The sequence below is a fragment of the Sus scrofa genome, chromosome 1, assembly GCF_054392235.1.
Source record: "Sus scrofa isolate SSC_HxYL_T2T_F1_AM1 chromosome 1, Sscrofa_HxYL_maternal_Yorkshire_Landrace_v2.0, whole genome shotgun sequence".
Taxonomy (NCBI): Eukaryota; Metazoa; Chordata; class Mammalia; order Artiodactyla; family Suidae; genus Sus; species Sus scrofa.
In genome coordinates, this window is record NC_139383.1 from 215,371,977 (window position 1) to 215,398,714 (window position 26,738).

Below are 26,738 nucleotides of genomic sequence, written 5' to 3' on the forward strand. Positions count from 1 at the left end.
TTTTCTGTGGGAAGGTTCATTTGTGCCATATATTAGATTCCAGATATAAGTGATATCATGTGGTATTTGTCTTTCTCTTTCTGACTTATTTCACTTAGTATGAGAGTCTCTAGTTCCATCCATTTTGCTGCAAATGGCATTATTTGTTCTTTTTTATGGTTGAGTAGTATTCCATTATGTATATATACCACATCTTCTTAATCCATTCATCTGTTGATGGACATTTAGGTTGTTTCCATGTCTTGGGTGCCAGAAAATTTGGTCTATTCCTTGTCTCAGGGGCCACCATCTCACCATGTGCTCATATGGCCTTTATTCCATGTGTGTGTGCATTGGGGGCAAGGGAGGCAGAAGGAGAGGGAGGATAGAACACCCTCTCTGATGTCACTTCTTATAAGAACACTAATCCTATCAGAGCAGGGACTTACCCCTAGGTCTTTACCATTACGACTCTAGACCTCATTTAACTTTAATACATTTGTTAGAGACCTCTTCTCCAAATACAACCACAGAGGGCTTAGGTCTTTAACAGATGAAGGGCTAGGAATGGGGACATAACCATTCAATGTACTGGGATTTTGGTCTTACAATTTGAGTTCAGGATGGAATGAGAACATGTCAACATATAAATGAGAGCTAGACCAATCAGTGTTGATGAGGTTACTGAAGAACCCAGTAGCAAGAGTAGTGGTCAGGGGTTCCATAACTCCAGGTGAGGCCAACATTGAGGAAGCACATGGTGGAAGCAGTAGGGGCTGGAAAATTACATTAAGGAAACAAACAGAAAGGTAAAGGTACCATCAGGCAAGAGGGATGCTAAAACATTCAAGGAGAGAATGAATGGAGACTGAATACTGTTAAAAACCCTTCCCTGAGTAGTATGTACACTAAGAAGTAGCCATTAAATCTGGTACCAAATGGGTTATTAGCAACATGCCTCCCTTCAGCAAAACATGTGCTATCACATGGTTATGGTTTCTTTAATGAACGATCATTTACTGAGCTCACATGCCAATCAGGGGGCTAGGAATGATGATGGAAAAGATGTGCACTCTATGCCTTCAAAGGTCTTAAGAGTGAAACACTTACTTTACTGCTGTCAGAAAGCTCTGAGTGGAGATGGGATTAAGATGGCGGAATAGAAGGACTGGAGCTCAACTTCTCTCCTAAAAACAACAAAATGCACAACTAAAGACTGAGCATTCTTCACCCAAATGGACCGGAAACCTTAAAAAAGATATACTACTCCAGAAGAAAAAGAAGAGGACACATCAAGAGGTAGGAGGGGCAATTTCATGATATAAACCCCATACCTCCCGGGTGGGAAGCTCTACAGACTGGAAACTAACTGGTTCACAGAGACTCACCTACAGGAGTGAGAGTTCTGAGCCCCACATCAAACTCTCACGTGCAGGGATCTGGCATTGGGAGAAAGAGCTCCTGGAGCATCTGGCATTGAAGGCCAGTGGGGCTTGTGCACATGAGCTCCATGGGACTGGGGGAAACAGAGACCCCATTCTTAAAAGGCACACACAGACTTTCATGTGCACTGGGTCCCAGGGCAGAGCAAAGTCTCCATAGGAATCTGGGTCAAACCTGACTGCAGTTCTTGGAGGACATCCTGGGAAAACAGGGGTGAATGTGCCTTGCTGTGAGGGAAGGACATTGAAAGCAAAGCTCTTGGGAATATTCAGCAGCCCTGCCTTTCTCCAGAAGTGGCCATTGTGGGAAAATCTGGCACCACCCATCACTCAGTGCTGAGAAGCCCCAAGGCAAGCAACAATCCAGGTGGGACCACAGCCCTGACCCTCAGTAAACAGGCTACCTAAAGACCCCTCAGGCACACAGCTGCCTCTAATCCCATCCAGAGACTAAGCCCCACCCACCACAGGGATTAGAATCAGCTCCACCTACCAGTGGGGAGGCATCAGCCCCTCCCATCAGGAAGCCTACAGCAAGCCCCCCATACTGACTTCAGCCACAGGGGGGCAGACACCAGAAGTAAGAGACGCTACAACTCTATTGTCTGTAAAACAGTCACTACACCAAAAACCTATAAAAATGAAAAGACAGAGAACTATAACTCAGATGAGGGAGAAAGGAAAAACCCCAGAAAATCAGCTAAGCAAGGAGGAGATTCTCAGCATCTAGGAAAAAGACTTTAGATTGCTGATGCTGAAGATGATGCAAGACATTGGAAATAAACTGGAGGCAAAGATGGATAACTTACAGGAAACACTGACCAAAGAGATACAAGATATAAAACTTAAGAAGAGATGCAAAATATAATAACTGAAATAAAAAATTCACTAGAAGCAGCTAACAGCAGAATACAGGAGGCGCAAGAATGAATAAGCGAGGTGGAGGACAGATTAGTGGAAATTACGGATGTGGAACAGAAAAGAGAAAAAAGATTGAAAAGAAATGAAGAGAGTCTCAGAGAATGTTAAACGCACCAACATCCATATTATAGGGGTGCCAGAAGGACAAGAGAGAGGAAGGGGACAGAAAAAATATTCCAAAAGGTAATAGCCAAAAACTTTCCTAACATGAGAAAGGATTCACTCACTCAAATCCAGGAAGCACAATGAGTACCATAAAATAAACCCAAGGAGGAATACACCAAGACACATATTAATCAAACTGGCCAAAATTAAAGACAAAGAGAAAATCTTGAAAGCAGCTAGGGAAAAGAAACAAATAACATACAAGGGAACCCCAATAAGGATATTGGCAGATTTTTCAACAGAAACTCTGTAGGCCAGAAGGGAGTGGCATGATATACTTAACATGATGAAAGGAAAAAAACCTCCAACCAAGATTACTCTACCCAGCAAGGCTCTCATTCAGATTTGAAGGAGAAACCGAAACCTTCAAAATAAGCAAAAGCTGAGAGAATTCAGCAACACTAAGCCAGCCTTACAACAAATACTAAAGGGACTTCTATAGGCAGAAAAGAATAAGAGAAGAAGGGAAGAAAAAAGAGCAGCAAAAACAAACCCAAAGCAATTAATAAAATGGCAATAAGAACATACATATCAATAATTACCTTAAATGTTAATGGACTAAATGCCCCAACCAAAAGACACAGAATAGCTGAATGGATATAAAAATAAGACCTATATATATGCTGTCTTCAAGAGACCCACTTCACTTTTTTAGGGACACACACAAATTGAAAGTGAGAGGATGGAAGAACATATTTCATGCAAACGGGGATCAAAAGAAAGCTGAAGTAGCAATACTCGTATCAGACAAAATAGACTTGAAAATGAAGACTATTTTAAGGGACAAAGAAGGACATTACATAATGATCAAAGATCCATCCAAGAAGAAGATATAACAATTTTAAATATCTACACACCCAACACAGGTTCACCACCATATATAAGGCAACTGCTAACAACCTTAAAAGGAGAAATCGACAATAACACAATCATAGTCGGGGACTTTAACACCCCACTGACAGCAATGGACAGATCATCCAGACAGAAAATCAATTAGGAAACACAGGCCCTGAATGATGCATTAAACCAGATGGACTTCATAGATACCTATAGGACATTCCATCCCAAAGCAACAGAATACACATTCTTCTCAAGGGCACATGGAACATTCTCTAGGATTGATCACATCCTGGGCTACAAATCCAACCTCAGTTACTTTAAGAAAATTGAAATCATATCAAGCATCTTTTCCAACCATACTATATGACTAGAAATCAACAACAAGAATAAAAGTGCAAAAAAACACGAACATGTGGAAACTAAACAACACGCTACTAAACAACCAATGGATCACGGAAGAAATCAAAGAGGAAATAAAAAAATACCTAGCAGCAAATGACAACAAAGATATGACACTCCAAAACCTATGGGATGCAGCAAAAGCTGTTCTAAGAGGAAAGTTTATAGCAATACAAGCCCACCTCAGGAAACAAGAAAAAGCTAAAAAAAAAAAAAAAAAACCTAACTTTACATCTAAAGCAGCTCGAGAAAGAAGAACAGACAAGACCTCAAGTTAGTAGAAGGAAAGAAATCATAAAGATCAGAGCAGAAATCAATGAAATAGAAACAAAGAAAACCATAGAAAATTTCGATGAATTGAAAAGCTGGTTCTTTGACAAGATCAACAAAATTGATAAACCCTTAGTCAAACTTATCAAGAAAAAACGAGAGAGGACTCAAACCAATAAAATTAGAAATGAAAAAGGAGAAGTAACAACGGATATCACAGAAATACAAGGATCATAAGAGACTACTATATGCAACTATATGCCAATAACATGGAAAACCTAGAAGAAATGGACAAATTTTTAGAAAAGTACACTCTTCTAAGACTAAACCAAGATGAAATAGAAAAGATGAATGGACCAGTCACAAGAACTGAAATTGAAACTGTGATTAAAAAACTTCCAACAAACAAAAGTCCAGGACCAGATGGCTTCACAGGAGAATTCTATCAAACATTTAGAGAAGAGCTAACACCTATCCTCCTGAAACTATTTCAAAAAATTGCAGAGGAAGGGACACTCCCAAACTCATTCTATGAGGCCACCATCACCCTGGTACCAAAACCAGACAAAGATACCACAAAAAAAGAAAACTACAGGCCAATTTCACTGATGAACATCAAAACTCCTCAACAAAATACTAGCAAACCGCATCCAACAATACATTAAAAGGATTGTATATCATGATCAAGTGGGATTTATCCCAGGGATGCAAGGGTTCTTCAATATCCGCAAATCCATCAGTTTGATACACCACATTAACAAACTGAAGAATAAAAACCACATGATCCTCTCAATAGATGCAGAAAAAGCCTTTGACAAAATCCAACACCCATTTCTGATAAAAACCCTTCAGAAAGTGGGCATAACAGGAACCTACCTCAACATGATAAAGGCCATATATGACAAACCCACAGCGAACATCATGCTCAATGGTGAAAAGCTGAAAGAATTCCCACTGAGTTCAGGAAAAAGGCAAGGATGTCACTGAGTTCAGGAACAAGGCAAGGATGTCCGCTCTCATCACTGCCCTTCAACATAATTTTGGAAGTCCTAGCCACAGCAATCAGAGAAGTAAAAGAAATAAAAGGAATCCAAATTGGAAAGGAAGAAGTAAAACTGTCACTATTTGCAGATGACATGACACTATACCTGGAGAATTCTAAAGACTCTACCAGAAAACTGTTAGAGCTCATCCATGAATTTGGCAAAGTCACAGGACACAAAATTAATACACAGAAATTGATGGCATTTCTACACACTAAAAATGAAAGAGCAGAAAGAAATTAGGGAAGCAATCCCATTTACCATTGCATCTAAAAGAATAAAATACCTAGAATTAAACCTACCTAAAGAGACAAAAGACCTGTACTCTGAAAACTATAAGACACTGGTGAAAGAAATCAAAGATGACACAAGTAAATGGGAAGATATACCATGCTCATGGATTGGAAGAGTTAATGTTATCACAATGACTATACTACCTAAGGCAATATACAGATTCAATGCAATCCCTATCAAATTACCAAGGACATTTTTCACAGAACTCGAACAAAATATTTTAAAGTTTGTTTGGAAGCTCAAAAGACCCAGAATAGCCAGAGACATCCTGAAAAAGAAAAACGGAGCTGGAGGAATCAGGCTCCTGGACCTCAGACTATACTACAAAGCAACAGTCCTCAAAACTGTATGGTACTGGCACAAAGACAGAAATAGAGATCAGTGGAACAGGATAGAAAGCCCAGAATTAAACCCACATACCTACAGCCAACTCATCTATGACAGAGGAGGCAAGGATATACAATGGAGAAAGGACAGCTTGTTCAATAAGCGGTGCTGGGAAAACTGGACATCCACATGTAAAAGAATGAAAGTAGAACACTCCCTACACCATACACAAAAATAAACTCCAAATGGATTAAAGACCTAGATAGAAGACCAGATACTACAAAACTCTTAGAGGAAAACATAGGCCAAACAGTCTCTGACATAAATGAAAGCAACATCTTCTCAGATCCACCTCTTAGAGTATTGACAATAAAAACAAAAATAAGCAAATGGGACCTACTCAAACTTAAAAGTTTCTGCACAGCAAAGGAAACCCTAAACAAAATGAAAAGGCAACCCACAGAATGGGAGAAAATCTTTGCAAGTGAATCAACTGACAAGGGATTCATCTCTAAAATTTATAAACACCTCCTACAGCTCCATACCAAAAAAACAAAAAACCCCATCAAAAAATGGGCAGAAGATTTAAACAGACAGTTCTCCAAAGACATACAGATGGCCAAAAAAACACATGAAAAGATGTTCAGCATCACTCATTATTAGAGAAATGCAAATCAAAATCACTATGAGGTACTACCTTACACCAGCCAGAATGGCCATCATCAAAAGTCTACAAACCATAAGTGCTGGAGAGGGTGTGGAGAAAAGGGAACCCTGTTACACTGTTGGTGGAATTGTAAATTGGAGCACTGTGGAAAGCAGTATGGAGATTCCTCAGAAAACTAAACATAGAACTACATTTGATCCAGCAATCCCACTCCTGGGCATATATCCAGAGAAAACCATGACTTGAAAAGACACACATATTCTGATGTTCACTGCAGCACTATTTACAATAGCCAAAACATGGAAACAACCTAAATGTCCATCGACAGAGGAGTGAGTCAAGAAGAGGTGGTACATATACATAACGGAATGTTACTTAGCCATTAAAAAAAATGAAATGCTGTCATTTTTTGCAAAATGGGTGGATCTAGAAATTATCATGCTAAGTGAAGTCAGCCATACAATGAGACACCAAAATCAAATGCTTTCACTGACATGTGGAATCTGAAAAAAGGACAGACTGAACTTCTTTGCAGAACAGATGCTGACTCACAGACATTGAAAAACTTATGGTCTCCAGAGGAGACAGTTTGGGGGGTGGGGGATGTGTTTGGGATGTGGGATGGAAATCCTGTGAAATCAGATTGTTATGATCATTATACAACTATAGATGTTATAAATTCATTTGAGTAATAAAAAAAAAAGAAAGAAAGAAAGCTCTGAGCTACAAGTCCTGTGCACATGAGTAGAGTGCTTAGACCCAGTCTCCTTGGTTTAACTATTCTGGCACAACCTAATGCATTAAACAAATGTCTCACATGCCGTTATATATAATTTCACTTCCTACTTCCAAATTTTGTTCTTAACCTGCTCAGACAGTCTTTCCGTGTGGATCCCAGGTGTACCCTGGTTAAAAGCACCCTCTCTATAGTCACCTGAGTAATCCATCTGGTCTTTTGCTCTCCTACTTGCAGAACTTGACCAGAACCAGTTTATCTTTTGAGCCCACCTACCCCCATGATCTCTCCTGGGTTTCCTTCCTTCTCCTATCTGAATATTTCTGGCAGACGTGATATTTGTGAGCCAATAGCCAGCCCTCATCGGTGCCATATGAGAAACTCTGGCTTGTACCAAATCATCCCATTCCTCCCCCAGTTCTCTAATTCTTGATTCACTCCCCCTAGAAGCTTTCATATTTCATCACATAAATCGTCACCTTCAAGAGTAAAAGAAACTCATTGGCAGCCTATCCATTGAAGGGGTGTTGTAGAATATGCTTTCTTTGGCCAATGCAGTGTTGTAAATTTTTTTAAAATTAGTTTCTAACATTTAAAAGTTCGGGTATTTTTATTTTACAAAACCTGGATTTCCATGTTCTCTTGAAAAATCAGGCAATCCAACCACAACTGCAACTCTGCCTTCCAAGTATTGTTTAGAGCTGTGGGCACTGCACCCTTTACCAGGATCATAGATATCCTGGTTTGCCACAGTCTCTACCACTCCCTACTGCACAACCCACAGCGCCTTTATACTCCACCAGTCACTTCTCACGCTCTTAAAATGTTTGGATTTGTGACCCTGGTCCGGAAAGAAACATCTACAGTGAAGCTGCAGGGTTTGTTCAACTATATCTATCATGCAGCACTTTAGTCGAATTCTCACTTTTTAATCAATTCTGGCATGTCTAAAACTACCACATATAATTGCATCTTTCAAGGCAGATGAGAAATTCACATATTTTACAGAGATGGTTTTCAGAGGTTTAATGTCAGAGTCTTAATAACCTCTGCCTCTTTCATGGAGCACTCAAATTTATCCATCATCAGCAAGCTGTTCTATTATCACCCTTTGAAGGATAGTTTTTCCACACTCTGAGTTCCATTCTTGATTTATTTAGGGCATTTCCAGAAAATGCATATAATGCAAGTGCCAGCAATGGTTGTTTTCTTTTTGCTTTTGGTAAATATGTGTTCTGTTATATGTGGGGCAGTGTATCCCCACAGGAGTGCTGAGACAGCTGCTATTCAAACTGCAGCTACATAGTGATAAATGACAGACTTCAGTCTACAGTGCTGTTAATCCAGCACCTTGAACTGGCAAAGGTTAGAAGACTGTTCCACCCTAAATCTCCCCAGAACCAAATATTTACTCGAAAAACATATGTGCAGAATTCTAGAATAAATAGAGTCAGGGCAATGCGGCCATGGGTGAAAGGTCTAAGACTCAGAATGCACACGCTGTGTTCCTAGATGTGTCTCTAGCTTCCTGCGGGATTTCGGGAAAATCGCTTAACTTCCCTAAATTCAGCTGCAGAATGGAAATGTTATTATTTACCTGCTGTACATTGTACAATCACGCTCCATCTTTGCAAAGCCTTGGTAGTGGCAACATGCAGAGGGAATCCCATGACGGTCCAAGGATCTCAAACACTCCAGGCAAAACAGAGAACAAAAGACCTCTCTCAAGCAACCCAAGGTCTATTCTTCTGGAGAAATCAAAGATCGAGGATGACATCTGTCCCATGGTCATATACATGGGCTTCTCTCTACTCCTGTGTTACTGGACAGGGTGCCAGTTGTCTCTTACTTTCTATTCTAGTCAAATGTCAGGTCTTTCTATCTTCTCAACCCTGGCCTTTCCATTTAATAAGAAACACATTCTTTTTTCTTAGTACACACACACACACAAACAAAAAACAAACAAATGAATGGAAGGAAGGAAGGAAGGAAGGAAGGGAGGAAGGAAGGAAGGAAGGAAGGAAGGAAGGAAGGAAGGAAGGAAGGAAGGAAGGAAGGAAGAAAGAAAGAAAGAAAGAAAGAAAGAAAGAAAGAAAGAAAGAAAGAAAGAAGAGAAAAAAGAAAAGAATTAAAGAGATTTAAGTCAAAAAGTAGAATATCTACCTACATACAACTTGCTAAATATATAGAGCTGAAAATAGCCAGAGCTGGGGGAAAGGGGGAGAAAGGAAGAGTGTTTTAACAGTAAAGTAAAACCACAACTAATGACTTCAGGAGACAGGAGCTAGGTGGACAAGCAAAGCATTACAGTTTTAAATATATGGGATTTGGCTTCACCTCCCCAGTAAGTGGCCTGGCACCAATTCAAATAGGCTGGTCTGGCACACTAGTGCCTCTAAGAGGGACCACACTGGCGGATGGAAACAACCACAAAAGCCACAGAGAAAGTGCCGGCTTCCAAAGGCAACAAGGAAGCAACCAGACTGGCAGCAAAAGCAATACCAAGGCCCCGGAATCAGTGGGGAGGGGCCAGCCTCACCAATTTGGAGTTTCTCTCTCCTTAAGCTGGGATGGGTAACAGCCCAATTGGTGGGAGGATGGGCAGCAAGCAATCAGGTACCACTCTTGGTCCTGGACTCAGGAGGCCTAAGAGCTGACGACAAAGTAGAGAATGCCACAGAAGAGAAGGAGAGGATCTCCCTTCTGGGTGCCATATTATAAAAAGCTGAGAGAGCTATGTTTTGGAACATTTCTGTGTACTAAAAAGAAGGCAATACTCTTTATGGGCTTCTAGTTCTGGAAAATATTTTGCTATACAAACAGTTGTTTTTCATGCCATTGAAGACTGCCAAATAACTTGGTACTTGAAACATTCTTGCTTTGAGCTGCAGGAAAGAGTAAGGAATCTAATTCAGTGGGTGGAAGGCTCAGCAGGGGGCTTTAATTGGCCACTCACCATTTTTAGCATCTATTCTGGTTGTCTACACAATGCCAGCATTGCTAGCTGGAAAGCTGAAATGGAATTAAAGCTTTTCCCTAGGCTAAATGATATATAATGGTGTGACTATTTGTCCTGAATTGGCTGATTCCTTTGATAGCAAAACTGCCAGCCTTAGCTCTCTCAATTTTAAAATAAAAGCAAATTCCCAAGATTTTGGGGGGGGGGACTAATTAACAAATTATCCCCAACTTCTTCAATGAGTTAAAAATGCTAAATAGCTGTCAAAGATATCTGTTCTCTCAGTGACTAGAAAACAACCATCATTATGAATTTGACATTAATTGTATTGCTTTTTTTTTAACCTGAGCAGACCAGTGTGAATAATAATAAGTGATAATAACAATTGTAATGTTTCCTACTCCAAACACTCAGATATTATTTCACTTTACAAAACATATAGTTTAGGTATTATTGGACCTCTACATACAAAGAAAACTAGAGTTTGCCATATTTGAGAATCAGAAAGAGCATGGTAGGATTTTCTGTTGTGGCTCAGCAGTAATGAACCTGACTATTATTCATGAGGACATGGGTTTAATCCCTGGCCCTGCTCAGTGCGTTAAGGATCCGGTGTCATCATGAGCTGTGGTGTAGGTTGCAGACACGGCTCAGATCCTGCATTGCTGTGGCTGTGCCTGGCAGGCTCTGATTAGACCCCTGGCCTAGGAACTTCCATATGCCATGGGTGTGACCCTAAAAAGACAAAGAAAGAAGGAAGGAAGGAAGGAAGGAAGGAAGGAAGGAAGGAAAGAAAAGAAAAGAAAAGAAAAGAAAAGAAAAGAAAAGGAAAGAAAAGAAAAAGACAGACAGAAAGAAAGAACAAATGAACAAATGCAGGCAGTCAGGCAGCCAGGCAAGCATAGTGGCAAAAATCCAGGGAGTCAAGGAGGTATTGTAATGGAGGAATAGAGACAAAGGGAGTAGAGAAAAAAGCTGTGCTCACTCAGCCTTGTAAGCTATGTTACAAGAGGATACTGAGTTTGTGATGCTAGATAAGGAATTTATTTTTTTTTAATTTTTTGTACATGTGTACATTTTAAAAATTAAAATATAGCTGATTTACAGTGTGCAACATTTTGTACCAATTTCTGCAGTCCACCAAAGGGACCCAGTCATAAACATACATGCTTTCTTTTTCCTAGCTGAGGAATTTAAATCGAGAGGGTAGTACATAGTTTGGTTATTCTGCCTTATATCCTTAAGCAAAATTTGGGCTGAGCCTATGACTTTGCTACGCATACGGATGGTATTTTAAGCCATGTAAGGGGATAAAATTGACCCTGAAATAAAAATGTAAAAAGGATGTAACACTGAGCCAGGAGAAATGTGCAGAGACAGAAGCCAACAATGAAGACAGGGTGAAAAATAGGCAGGTTTACTGGAAGCCAAGGACAGAGAATATTTGAAGAAGGGAGTCATCAATTGAGTTGACCCTTCTTGGCAGTTTTGATAAGACGAGGACTGAGAGGTGTTCAGTGGACTTAGTGAGATGAAGATCATTGCTGACCTGGGCTACAGCAATCCCTCTGGGTGATGAGGAGAGAAACCAGGTTAGAATAGTCAAAGCCTCCATAAAAATGAGGGCAGTATAACTGCTAAGTGAAGATGCCTGGTTAGGAAACATAGGAAAATAAATGATGGGACACAAGAAGGTGGGTGGGGTGGGTGCAGGAAAGACTTAACAGACTTTGCCGGTTTATTTGGAGGGCAATCTGAGCACACTTACGTTCTCTTGGAGGAATCCAAGAGCCAGGGAGGAACTGATAATGCGAGAGGATCACGGCGGGGCCCACAGTCCTAAGTAAAGTGTGGGGACCCAGGTTACATACAAAGGTTTTCGTCTTCACCAAGGGGGACCTCTGTTTCGGATGGCAAGATATTAGGATGGGCAGACAAAGGATAGAACAGAGAACACTCCCTGAGCTGCAGAAGAGCTTTTTTGGCAACTCTCTCCCTGCATTTCCCAGCCCGGTTCCTTTGCTTGGAAACCTGGCACAGGACCCACATCCCCCACAGTGTTCTTTTGTTGTCTCCAGCTTATTTTCCCTCAATTCTTCCAAATGATTACTCATTTACATTACTTTGCATGCTAGCACACTGTCTTGCCTTTCATTTAATTTTTTTTCTTAGCTATAGATTTTGTTTGGGACAGGAACTCCTTGCCTTTTTAAAAAACTGTGGTAAAAGATACACAACATAAAATTTGCAATTGTAATCATTTTTCAGGGTACAATTAAGTACATTCATTCAGTGTTACGCAATCATCACCACTATTTATTTTCAGAAATTTTCATCACCCCAAACAGAAACTCTATACCCATTAAACAGTAAACTTGCTCTTCCCCTCACCCCAGCCCTGGTAACCACCATTCTACTTTCTCTTTCTCTGAATGTGGCTAATCTTGGTATCTCATATAAGCGCAGTCATAGAATATTTGTCCTTTTATATCTAGCTTATTTTGAGTGTTTTCAAAATTTATCCATATTGTAGCACATACCAGAATTTCATTTCTTTTTACGGTCAACAATTTGTTGTATGGTATACCATATTCTGCATATTTATATATCTGTTGATGGACACTTGGGTTGTTTCCACCTTCTGGCTATTGTGAATGATCATGCTATGAACCAAGATGTACCACTATCTGTTTGAATACCTACTTTAAGTTCTTTTGGGTACATATCTAGAGAGGAACAGCTAGATCTTATGGTGATTCTAAGTTTAACATTTTGAGAAACTGCTAAGCTATTTTCCATAGTAGCTGTACCACTTTATAGTCCTACCAGCAATGCATGAAGGTCCCAATTTTTCCACATCCTCACCAAAACTTGTTATTTTCTATTTTATTATTTTTATTTTGGATAATGGCCATTGCAATAAGTGTGAAGTGGTATGTCATTGTGGCTTTTATTTACTTTTCTCTAATGTTTAAACATGTTGAGCATCTTTTCACATGCTTATGACCATTTGTATATCTTCTTTGGATAAATGTCTATTAAAGTCCATTTCCATTTTTGAACTGAATGTCTGTGCTTGTAACTTTTGCTCTTTTGCATTTTCTTTTTGAATTTCCTTAAATGCAGAGTAAGGTGTACTTAAATAAATGATTTTTGTTTTTTTCCAAGATGATACGAAAATTTTCAAATATTCAGAAAAGTGGAAAGAATTACACTGAACACATCACTATGCCTAATGTAATTCTTTCCACTTAATATTTTATTATATTTGACTTATACCTATCTATTATCTACCCTTCTACTACCTTTTTATCAGTCAATTTTATGTTGTAGGTACATTTTAAAATAAGTTACGGATATTAAGAAATGATTTTTTAATGAATAAAAAATGCAGTCTCATAAAATGTATAAGCAAGATTGAAGTAGGGATACAGCTGTCTCTGGGACTTCTCTGGCAGATAAAGTATGAGAGCAGAAGAGGGTTAAAAGTCAGTGGGGGTTTAGCTCCTTTACTTTGAACATACCTTAATGAAAATTCTTGGGAAAATGAATCAAAGACAATATTCCCAAGGAATAGACAGTGCTGACAGGGGGATGTCACCATCACAGCACCCAGGCTGTATATTACTATGGTTGCTGGGCAACACTACTGGCTCATCTGGTGCATGTGTAAGCAATGAATCCTGGGGCTAGAAGTCAAACTGCCTGAGGCTAGTAGCTTCCATGGTTAGCAATAAGCCTCCCTGTCCCCCTCCTCTCAATTCACTGGCTTTCTGGTTTTCCCCACTAGCTTATTAACTCCTTAGAAGTCAGGGATCATGTTCTACTTATTTCTACACCAAGCCCTTTTTATTACACCACCCAATATCAAAAACAGTCCTATAGACAGAACATCCACAATGAACTTCTGGAAGCCCCTCAAGCATCTTTAGGCTTCAACCTTAAATCCCATTAGAATCTGTACTTAGCTTCTTTTCTTGTATTCACATCTACCTCTGAGGAACTCTTGGAAATCCTGTCGAGATCTCATGAGTCCAAGTTGCTCCTCCTTATTATAACCAATCTATTACCTACCTAGGATCTTCCATCTTTATCAAACTCCTTATGCTTAGCTAAACCTCCCAGCCTGCATGATCCTCTTTGACCTTGCCCCAAATAAACAAAAACCAACCATGAAGCCAAGCATGAGGTTCCATGGAAGCATGGGATATAGATGCATCAAAACATACATGTACCCCAATGTTCATGGCAGTAATTTTTACAATGGCCAAGACATGGAAGCAAGCTAAATGTCCATTGAGAGATGAAATGATAAAGAAGATGTGATATACACATACAAAGAAATATTGCTCAACTGTAAAAAATGAAATAATATCATTTGCAGTGATGTAGATGTACCTAGAGATTATCATATTAAGTGAAGTGAGTCCAACCAAGACATATTATATGATACCTTACATGTGGAATCTAATTTAAAATGATACAAATAAAATTTATGTGCAAAAGAGAAACAGACTCAGATTTCAAAATCAAACTTATGATTACCAAAGAGGAAACACAGAAAAGAAGATAAATTAGGAGTTCAGGATTAAGATATACACACTACCATATATATAATAGGTAAACAACAAGGACCTACTGTATAGCATAGGGAACTATACTCAATATCTTATAATAAACTATAATGGTAAAGAATCTGAAAAAGACATATGCATATATCTGAATCACTATGCTAGACACCTGAAACTAACAGAACATTCTAAACTGACTATACTTCAATAAAAAAAGAAACAGATTCTAATCTCTCCTTCTCAGTTTTGTTGTCAAAAAAGACTCCATGGGTCTTCTAGCAAGGTAGATGGTATAGCTTACCAAGGGCCTGCTGGAGATCAGGAAAGGGGCGGGGAGGTGGGAGAGAGTGGGTAGGGAGACGGTAGGATTTTGACAGGACGATGAATTGCATCCAAATAAATAAGATTTAATAACAGAGTATGAAAAGACAAAGTCCTCATTTTCACCTGTCCCTGGATTTGCAAACACAGATATTTCCTTTAGAGAGGAAACCATGGTATTTATGATTGGTTCATATTTCACACCTTTATTCATACATATCCTGTAATGTAAAAGGCCTATTTCTTGTTACATAGGAAATGCTAAATGCACTAGGGATTCACAGAAAAGCTCAAAGCTTTTCTAGGAGTTCACCTAAGTAGTTGGTCACAGGAGTACAGCCTAAAAAACAAAGCCTTCTTTCTGACTTTGCAGAAATTAAGTACCGACATGTGAAACCTGCTGAGAGTTTCATCTGTTTTTACTCTGAAAGCCTCATTCTTTTTGTCTAAGTATGTGCATGCATACATCATGCTTAAAGATGCTCGCGTCTGCTGACATGCCCTGCCAGGCAGAGTAAGGAATGTAGCAGCACCCTCTAGTGCTCGTTGGGTCCAGTTCCATCCACAAATGTATGAATCCATGGGACCCTTCAGGGGTCATCCCTAGACTGTTAGAAGAAAACCAAATGCTAAAAGCTTGGATTTGTTAATATTATAATTCCTAACCCAACCCCAAACAACATGAAGTTTTAGTAAAAGCAAAATGAATACAAGTCAGAAATATGAACTTTCAAACATTTTTTAAAAATTAGCAATTTTTACTACTGCCATGCAGATGAATACAAAATAATTTGCACAAGCAATGGCACTTGGAACAATACAAATCTATGGATATATAAAGCTTTCCCCTTATTGTCACATAACTTCTAACATTGTATCTTCCAAGTAATTTTTTTTTTTCCTTTTATGGCCGCACCTGCAGCATATGGAAGTTCCCTAGCTAGGGGTTTAATCAGAGCTACAGCTCCCGACCTACACCCCAGCCACAGCAATGCTGGATCCTTAACCCACTCAGGAATCCCAGGGATCAAAACTACATCCTCGCAGACACTATGTTGGGTCCTTAATCCACTGAGCCATAATAGGAATTCCCAGGTGATTTTTTAATAATGAGATATCCTAATAGATTAAAAATATTGTTCTCAAATTTCCCTTCTTCTTGAACCTTTTCCTTATTGTAAACTATTCATCAGAATACTAAATGCAGGTCCACAATTTTACAGAGGAGGACATGAAGTTTAGGCCACACAGCTCACAGGGGTGGCTAAGGAAAGATTCAAACCAAGGGACTCTGACTCCATCTCTCAAACTGAATCATTCTGGAATATGTTGACTTCCTAGTGCAGGGGTACGGCACAGAGTCGACAGGAGAAGGAGATACAAATTGGTCAGCATACGAATTGGCATGTCATTTTGCTACCAAGGACCCAAGATGGGGACAGTGATGTGTTTAGAGAATTTGTGTTAACATCAACCTTGAAAAACGGGTATCATTATGCATCACCGGGTACTTGCCTTATTCTGCCACCTATGAACTACAACTGTGAATCAACACCACCCCCCACCCCATACAAACACACACACACACACACACACACAATACTCTGTTAAGATTCTCTGTTGAGATTACTTAAGGTGAGATTTAAGGTAAGGTTACTTAAGGGGAGTCTCTGTGGAAATCTGGGGGTTGTTCCTACCAGCTAGCTTTTTTTTTTTTTTTTTTTTTTTTTTAAAGCAGAAAACCAGGGTAAAATGAAAATCCTGAACAGTAGTTCTAGCTAGAAACAAGGGGCCAGTTAAATCCATGCTGAGAATACTGGAGCTCTGACTCCAAGGAGGCTTGACAGACTCTGGAAATAGGCACTGTTTCTCAATTTACTATGGAGTAATCTGAGATGATGGCCCAGGTCAGTTAGAATACACTTGATTTTTCTTTGTAAGCCTCTTCTGTTCTTAAGATTTAGAAAGTAATCAATAGCAGCTCCTATAGTAATGGAGAAAGTGAGCGTTTTAGCTCTAACTTCAGAAAAGAAATATGGACCTTGAATTTTATATTACCTTTGATAAAATTAGATAATTTTATTTATTTCTACTTTCTTGTTATTTTTATTACTAAACTAATACATGGTCATTGTTACTAGTAAAATCATGAAAAGATGCATAAAGGAAAATTGAGTCATCTCCAGCTACAGGTAGCCTGTGTTAACATTTGATGTTCATCTTTCCACTACATTCTCTATACCCAGTGAGACATACACACTCATACACAGACATATGCAAGATCTTATGTTTTATAATGAAAATGTCCTATACTTATTGTTCTGCAACTTGTCTTCTCATTGCTACATCATGGACACCTCTCTAAATTGACAGATATCAACAAAAGATTTTATTTATTTATTTATTTATTTATTTATTTATTGCTTTTTTTAGGGCCACATGTGTGACATATGGAGGTTCCCAGGCTAGGGGTCTAATCGGAGCTATAGCTGCCAGCCTACACCACAGCCACAGCAACGCCAGATCGGAGCCGCATCTGCAACTTACACTACAGCTCATGGCAACGCAGGAACCTTAACCCACTGAGCAAGGCCCGGGATAGAACCTGCAACCTCGTGGTTCCTAGTTGGATTGGTTTCTGCTGCACCAGGACAGGAACTCCAACAAAAGATTCTTTTAAAATAGCTACATAATATTCTATAGTGTGGATGTGTCATAATTAATTCTAATCTTTCCCTGTTGGTGAAAATTAATTTTGTTTCCAGTGTAGAGCTCTGGGAGACACTGAGGCAATGGACCTGTAACATACATCTCTATTCCCCGGTGTTTGCTTTTCAGAGATTCTCTGAAGTTGGACAGCTTAGTCAAAACCTATACATAGGTGTATGTTACATTTTAGTTGATATTGAAGGATGACTTTAAGAAGCAGTACTTTAAAAAACAGTAACAACTGACTACTTGTTATTAAAAAATAGTAACAACTATCAAATCACAATGTGTTAAGACTGCCCATTTCCTAACATTCTTACCAATAATGGATATTTCTACTCTTTAAGTTTTGTCAATGTGATGGATTTAAAAATATACCATATTTATTTAATTTGCGTTTCTTTTATGACTAGTGAATGATGTTGAACATGTTCTTATCTATATGCTATTTGAACTCCACATCCATATTTTTTGCCTGTTTTTCTAGTGGGTTATGTATCGTTTTCAAAAATTCTAAAAATTCTTTTAATATTGTGGACATTAGCCCTTTGCTTTTCATATCCACTGAAACTTTTCCCGCAGTCTCTCATTTTTCTTTTTTCTTTTATAATGTATTTTCCCATCCAATTTAAAAAGTACACAGATTAATGCATTCTTTCTTTGGACTTCATGGTTTCCTATCTTGCTAGGAAAGTTTTTCTAACATTTTATAATTTCATACTTCATAGTTAAACCTTTAATTGATCTGGAATTCATTCTGTAAAATGAATTTAGTATTTGTTTTCCTCTAGGCTGGACACTCAAGTATGTCAGCAATTCTATTCAATTTTGTTTCGCTGAACTCAACTTTTCTCACTGGACAGAAATGCATCTTTGTCATTGAGAAATGTAATTTCAAATGTATCTTTGTATCTATTTCCTACATTTACTGCATAGCACTAGAGTCACTGTCTATGGCTTTGCCAGTTCTGTCCTGTTTGGTTTTCAGTGGCTTCATAAAAACACTTGATGTTTGGTAAGGCAGGTTGCCTCTCATTCTTCTTCCCTCATCATTTTATTGGCCCTTCTCACACCCTTCTTCCGGGTGAGCCTTAAAATTACTTTTTTCAGTCCCTTCCTACAAACAAAAGTCCACTGATAGTCTTCTAGTATATGGATTCGCCTTAAAGAACAATTTTAAAAGGATAAGCACTTACAAAAATGTCCTGTCATATGGGATCATCCATTGTTAATAATCTGTGATTTCTGTCTGGAAGACTGTGAGATTTTTTCTGCTATTGTTTTTGATTTTTTTCCCCACAGTCTTTAGAGTTTAGAAAGTTACTAGGAAATGCTGAAATGAACATCTTTGTTTAGGACTCAATAAACTTGTCTAGTTTAGAGATTCAAAACGTTCTTCAGTGTAAGAATTTTTTTCTATTATTAATGATTTCTCCTTCTATCCCCATTTTTCAATCCAGAACTTTTTCTACAATTGCATGGTATATCTCTAAATATGTTCTCTACATCTCCTATGTGTTTTCTCATGACTAATTTCTTTAGGGCTTCACTCCATCCTGGGGCATTTCTGCCTTTTGATCCTATATATCACAAATTCTGTTCTCGGTCATAATCACTCTCCTAATCAGGTTATTTATTATTTTTAGGTTTAGAATTTTGGTGTCCAAATGACATATCCCTGACACTTCTCTGCCCATTTAGTTAAGATTTTCCCCCGTTTCTCCCATTAGTTGCACTTCACTGAGACTTGCTGTTCTAAGGTGGTCACCTGTGCTCAAGATCACATTTCTCTTTAGTGAGTTGTCACGATTCTCTATTGACCAGGATTTTATGCCCCTTTGGGACTCACGGAGCCTAGGTTTTTATTTTTTAATTTTCTTTTTCTTTTTTCTTTTCACAGCCTCACCTGTGGCATATGGAAGTTCCCAGGCTAGGGGTCTAATTGGACCCACAGCTGCAGACCTAAGCCACAGCCACAGAAACACCAGATCTGAGCCACTTCTCTGACCTATGCCATGGCTATGGCAATGCTGGATCCTTAACCCAATGAATGAGATCAGGGATTGAACCCATATCCTCAGAGAGACACATCGGATCCTTAACCCATAGAGCCACAAGAGGAAATCCTGAGCCTAGGGTTGTTTTTTTTGTTCTTTGTTTTTAATAAATTTTTTATTAAAGTATAATTGACTTACAATGTTCCTTAAATTTCTGCTATATAGTGAAGTGACCCAGCCATATATCAATATATGTGTGTGTATATATATATACATATATACACATTTTTTTTCATACTATTTTCCATCATGTTCTAACCCAAGAGACTGCACACAGTTCTGTGCTGTACAGTAGGACCCCATTACTTATCCATTCTAAGTGTAATAGTTTGCATTTACCAACCCCGAACTCCCCATCCATCCTCTTCTCTCCCCACTCCCCCCAGCAAACACGTCTGCCCTCCATGTCCATGGTCTATTTCTGTTTTGTAGATAGCATCATTTGCGGTATATTTTAGATTCTATGTATAAGTAATATCATACAGTATTTGTCTTTCACTTTCTGACTTACTTCACTTAGGAGGAGAAGCTCTAGTTCCATCTACGTTGCTACAAATGACCTTATTTTGTCCTTTTTATGGCTGAGTAGTGTTCCATTATATATATATGTACTGCATCTTAATCCATTGGTTTTTAAAGTCTCTTGGTCAGAGGTGGACCAGCCAGAGTGGAAGAGCTCCTCCCCCTACCGTCTACCCATGAATCAGCTCACAAACTTAGTTTTCTAGATGGTGTAGAGACCTGCCATCAACTCCCCAGGTTCTCCCTTTTCTATTCGCAAGGCCTGAGGACATGTCTGCCTTCCAGTGGGAGTCAACTCTGGTGTTAACAACTGGGTCCCATGGAGTGACTGGGTAGGTGAGGCTCCTCCCTGACGGGAGGGGTATCAGGGCTCCTCAGGGTTCAGAAGTTCATTTCTAAGCCTGGCTCTTTGCTGTGCCTTGGAAAAGGACAATTTCTTTCTTTCTTTCTTTCTTTTTTTTTTTTTTTTTTTTTTCAGGCTCTCACTCGGTACCAGGAACCACCATTCTCTCCTTGCTTAGTCTCTTGGAATCCCAAGAGACCCACAGTCTCATAGGTGCCCTCCAGGCCTTTCTGAAAAGGGAGGCATGAACAGGCATTCAATTGTTTCCTCAAATGACTCATTATTAGACTGAAGCAAACAGGATGTTTGTGCTCCAGTCAGGTGGTTATCTTCCAATCAGAGAGAATGATCATGCATGTAGGCTAAGCTGGGGACATTTTCCACTTCATCACTATTCCATTCTTCTGAGCAAAGAGACAGGAGCTTGGATAGTAAGCATTTAGTGTAGATAAGTATGTGTATGCCATTGTACTTGTAAGAGGTATATATTGTTGGGACGCCTCAGGGCAGATGTCAGGGATTCCAGACAGCTCAACAACCTCCCCTGAGAGAATCTCTTCCCTGACCATGACTCATGTCCTTGTCAATCACTGAGTCCAGGCCAAACTCTCTGCCCTGAACTATTCCTTCCAAAGAATATTTCAATCTAATAGTTTCTGAGGCATGTCTTTTAGTTTTGGCTTTTGGTGAAGGTAATATGAGGAGCCTTGAGACCTATGTATCCTTAGGGTTTTCAAGAAATATCATGTTTGATTACTTCTGATTCACAGTGCCTTAGTGATACCACATAAGAATTTCCACTAAATAGCAAATCTTCTAACTAGACATGGAACATTAGCAGCAGGCCAAAGTAGCCTACAGGTTTTGTTTTTGTTTTTGTTTTTTTTAATCTTGATGTACTTTTTAAAAAAGAGTCTAAAGCAAATATGGCAAAATGATGAGAACAGTTAAATTTGGGGATGGGCCCATTACTGTTTGTGATTCCCTCTCTATACTATACTGAAGGATTGATGTATTTTGTATTAAATTCAAAAGACTCTTATTAAGAGAAATGATAATTTTCTGGAGATGCAGGTAACAGGCTGAGAATCAAACATTTAAAAATGTGTTCATAAGCTGTTAATTTCCACTTGGTGATTCTAGAATGTGAGTTTGTGAGGTGAGCAAACGGGAGGATTTTTTATAGTGTCCTACCTAAACACCATCATTTTTATTTCTTGCTGAGGACTCATTCTTCTTAACTCCAGATTCATGAAACAACCACTTAGTTGGCTCCCTTGTTTTGTGCCTGAAGGAGAAGGGAGTAAAGTTAGGGCTCTTGACCATAACATACCTCTCCAGAGGATCAAGAGCTCCATTCTTTACAAAATCCAAGGCTCTTCTCCTTCTCTCTTTTATTTTTAGCCAGGCACGTGGTATGCAGAACTTCTGGGGCCAGGGATCAAACTCAAACCACAAAAATGACCCAAGTGCAGCAGTGACAATGCCAGGTGCTTAACCTGCTGAGCCACCAGGGAACTCCCAAAGTTCTTAATAGTCCATTATCTTTCAATCCATATTTAAACTATGCAAAAACTGGTGACGTCAATGTTCAGACTATATAGATAAAGGTGATGTATTCATGATTTTTCCTTACTGTGTCACATTGTACTTTGTTTTCTTTGTTCAAATGTTGAGGATCATACAACTATTAGGACAAAAAATACAGACACATAACACATCATTAACTGATGTTTCAATAAAAGACAGGAAGAAACTCAAAAAGAGAGAAAGAGAGAAACTGGAGGAGGGGGAGAGAGAGAATGAATATGAATCTCTTTGCAGTGACAAAGCACACAGACCAAAGCAGGGTTACGAGACCCCCTAATGGAGGATGTTTTTGCTGCAGCTCAGGAAACTTGGAGAATGTAAGAGAATCCATGCCCTGTATGAGCTTAGAAATGTTCTGACTGTAATATTTATATGCTACTGCTTTGCTTTCTTTCCTTTTATTTGAGTAATGAGTTTAATTACTGCTGATTCCTTTTCTATATGAAAGGTCACTAATATCAGGGACTCAAGCCATTACTTAATGTTCAGACTTAGCACTTCTACATATAAGATAGAATAGTGCTCTGGAGACTGCCCTGAATCTCCTGGACTGGTTGGATACAACTTAGCTTACTGCACTACTATGCAGCAGCCTAGAAGAGCCAGTGCAGGAAGCCAGGAGTTTTACAAACTACACAATGCACGGTCCGCATCTTTGATTCTGTCTGACACTGTTTCCAGAGGAAAGGGATGGGGTACCTGTTAGCCGTCCCAGCTGTTACAGGTAAAGCTTCCATGTTACACCACCATCCAGAGTGGGCAATGTTGAGTGCTCAGATTTTCTACTTTTGAAAATATTGAAATTATAGCCTCTAGAGATTTTTATTTTTTAAGTTGCAGCCCTCAAATTACAAGAAAATCAGCTTTGGAATATCTTTACCAGTCCATGGAGAAGAAAAATACAGTTAGTACCTGGCCTGACAGGCTGTAATCCTTCTGCACAAAACTCTCCATCCCCTTCCTTTGGAGTGGGATGCACTGGGAATTTAGGGTTAAGAGATGCAAACAATTGCCTTTGGAATGGATAAGTAATGAGATCCTGCTGTATAGCACTGGGAACTATATCTAGTCACTTATGATTGAGCATGATAATGTGAGAAAAAAAGAATGTGTGCATGTATGTGTGACTGGGTCACCTTGCTGTACAGTAGAAAATCGCCAGAACATTGTAAACCAGCTATAATGTAAAAAGTAAAAACCATTATATAAAAAAAAATCAAATCTGAATTTCTTACTAAGCCAGCAAGGCCCTACAGGGTCACCCTTTTCACATGTGCCTGTTTCATCTTTTATCCTGCCCAGCTCCTCTTCCTATGTTTTTGTTTTTGTTTTGTTTTTTTTTGTCTTTTGTCTTTTTAGGGCTGCACCCACGGCATATGCAGGTTCACAGGCCAGGGGTTGAATTGGAGCTGCAGCTGCCAGTCAACACCACAGCCACAGCAATGCCAGATCCGAGCCGTGTCTGAGACCTACACCACAGCTCACAGCAAAACCGGATCCTTAATCCACTAAGCGAGGCCAGGGATCGAACCCCACAACCTCATGGTTCCTAGTCAGATTCATTTCCGCTGTGCCATGACAGGGGAGCTCCCTCTGCCTATGCTTTTCATCCCCTCAGTTTCTTCCCTCTTTCTTCAGGCTTCTGCTCTCTTGTCACCTTATCAGTAAGACCTCTGCAGACATCAAGGCAAAACTGCCATTGACCATCATGCTCTGAACTTTTCTTGCTGAAGTTCCATTTGAGCACTTCCCACCAAAAGAGCATCAGGGGTTTCCTTCTCTTACCTGTGCTTTCTGTCCAGGTAAACTCTACAGGAGAAAGGACTCTGAGAGTACTGCTGTGTCCCACACTCCTGGAACACTGGTGCTCAATATGTATTTGTTAAAGATGTGAATGAAATGTTGGAAAAAAATGAATGAATACATGACACTTTCTTCCTGTTTCTTCAACACTTAAGCAAACAAAATAATTACACCCTGCTTCTCAGTGGGATGCCCTAATGCATTTTATAAATGTCATAGTTGGTAATAACACTTAAGCTATAGATGCAACAGCTGCTATTACTAGTTACTATTAATATTAGAACACAGGATAATTGATAAATTTCATGACGTGTGAAGAAAAAGATACGAGATTCATTTCAAGTCTCCAATACTCTCCATTCTGTACATTTGTTAGCACAACCATTCTTAACTTTTTTGTTGTTTTGTATCTCTTTGGGAATCTGATTGAATCTTTATATCCTGTGCACAGAAAAATGCATATATACCTAAAATCTCCAGAAAATTGGTGGGCTCATAAACTCTCCAAAGTATAACCAAAGCCTAGATAAGGTGTTTCTGTTACTGAGCTTTAGAAAGAGCTAGGTATGTAATGTCTTGCAAAGTTATCAATTGGAAAGTTTTCTAGCCACAACCATACATGCATTAAATTAGATATACTGAGTTACTTACTCATTTTCTAGAGATATTTAATTTTAATGGGTTGATGGTCGTGGTAGTGGGTTGGTAGTGGTAGGTGTGTGTACATGTGTGTGTGCTTGTGTGTGTTCCCATAGGGCTCACATATTAAAACATATGCAGGAGAACTGGGGAGACCTTGGTTTGTGTGTCAGTAATGTCACTCTGTAGCTGTCAGACTGCAGGCAAGTAATTCAGTTTCTCTCTGATTCATTTGCCTTATCTTTTAAAGGAGGGCAAGAGCATATACCTTAGAGCACTCTTATAAAAATGATTTGTGGTTGCCAAGGGGGAGGGAGTGGGATGCACTGGGAATTTGGGGTTAGTAGATGCAAACTGTTGCCTTTGGAATGGATAAGCAATGAGGTCCTGCTGTATAGCACTGGGAACTGTATTTAGTCAGTGAGAAAAAAGGATGTATACACGTATGTGTAACTTGGTCACCATGCTGTACAGTAGAAAATTGACAGAACACTGTAAACCAGCTATAATGGAAAAAATAAAAATCATTATAAAATTAAAAAAAATTCAATAGGAAGATATTGGTAAAGCCTTTTTGGTACTGTGTAATTGACACCGGTCGACACACAACAAATGATAGCTATTATTACTGTGGTTAGACACCATCTTTTGATGTTCTCCTCTCTCTTCTATGGGGGTATCATAGACCAGCCTACATGATGATCTTTTTTTTAAAAAAACTTTGAGTTTCCATAGAGTAATACACATTGACCTTTTGATGACTTTTCTAAAAATGGAACTAATTCAGAATTTATTGATGTTCACACAGAATGAAAGATTAAATCACTGTGGGATTATAAGCAGCAATTAACCTAATTATTCCTCAAAATGGCAATATATTTGCTGTATAACATCAGTATCATCAAGCAAGAGCAGAAATTACATTACTCTAAATATACACCAGATGGCTCTAGGGTAACATAGTTATTAAAAAGAATAAGAGTCTGATTGTTTATATTTTCCCCAAGGGCAAAATCTGTGTCTAATCTGTGTCTGTAATTTACAGCAACCAGTTGAGGGATAAAGGAGTGAAATGTATTTTAATTTATGGTAATGGTAACAATTTGCCATTCTTTTCAGAACAAAAGTCTCAGCTAATTTATCTAAAAAGATTTGAAGATTTCAAAGTAGACTAAAAAATGGTGACATGTGGGTTTCTAGGATGGGGGCAAGTTGATATCAAAGGATAAGAAAGAAATGAAATTTTGCTCATAGATGCCTAATTTTAAAACTTAGTGTATAAACGGTGCTGCTACTCAAGGTGTAAGCAAAGAACTTCAGACCACAGTAGGTTGCCTCTAATTTCATTCCTTCAATGAAAAAATTAAAAATAAATAATAATTGCTTGAAGAAAGCTGTGCTATTATTTGTGCTCCTGTCCAGGTCCTGGGGACTCAATGCAGAACTAAACAGAGATTGTATCCCTCCTAGGGTTTTACTGTTTATCACTGTTCATTACCCTACAGAGGAGGGGTTGGTGGGAGAAAGGGATATTAGCGAGGAAAAATGAAGGTACTGCTTTTTCATTCCTTTTAATGAGATTTATTTTCCTATAATCTGACTTAATCATATATAAATATTTACTTGTAATAGAATAAGTGACTTGGGAGTTTTCGTGGTGGCTCAGTGGTAAAGAATCCGACTAGTATCCATGAGGACACGGGTTTGATCCCTGGCCTTGCTCAGAGGGTTAAGGATCTGGCATTGCCATGAGCTACAGTGTAGGCCAAAGACACAACTCAGATATGGCATTGCTGTGGCTGTGGTTTAGGCTGGCAGCTACAGCTCCAGTTGGACCCCTAGCCTGGGAACTTCCATATACTGTGGGTAAAGCCCTAAAAAGACAAAAACAGAACAAAACAAAACAAAAATAAGTGACTTAAGCAAGAAGATAAACCCATCCTTTAAAATTCAACCAACCAACCAAAAATTGGGCCAAGTTCCTTTGTAAATATCCTTTGTTGTAATCTCCCAAACTATTAAAATAATCACTTACTGAATTTTGTTAATCTTCCAGAAAAAGGTTAGTACTGCAGAGCTCATGAACCTGAGAATTTGGAATCAGAGCCTGGGGTCAGTTTTGTTTCCTGGCTCTCAAAATT

General features: G+C 39.0%; 1 protein-coding gene across 10 annotated transcripts in view; it reads right to left on the reverse strand.

Moving 5' to 3' along the window:
• ADAMTSL1 (ADAMTS like 1) overlaps positions 1 to 26,738 on the reverse strand; it is a 1,005,193-nt gene that overhangs the window by 644,906 nt on the left and 333,549 nt on the right. Inside the window, exon 1 of one of the 10 annotated variants that reach the window (XM_084984392.1) lies at positions 11,811 to 11,985. The exons of the other annotated variants lie outside the window; for them this stretch is intronic. The gene's annotated coding sequence lies outside the window, so the exon portion shown is untranslated. Of the gene's footprint in view, positions 1 to 11,810; positions 11,986 to 26,738 lie in introns of those variants that run through there. 10 annotated transcript variants of the gene reach the window in all.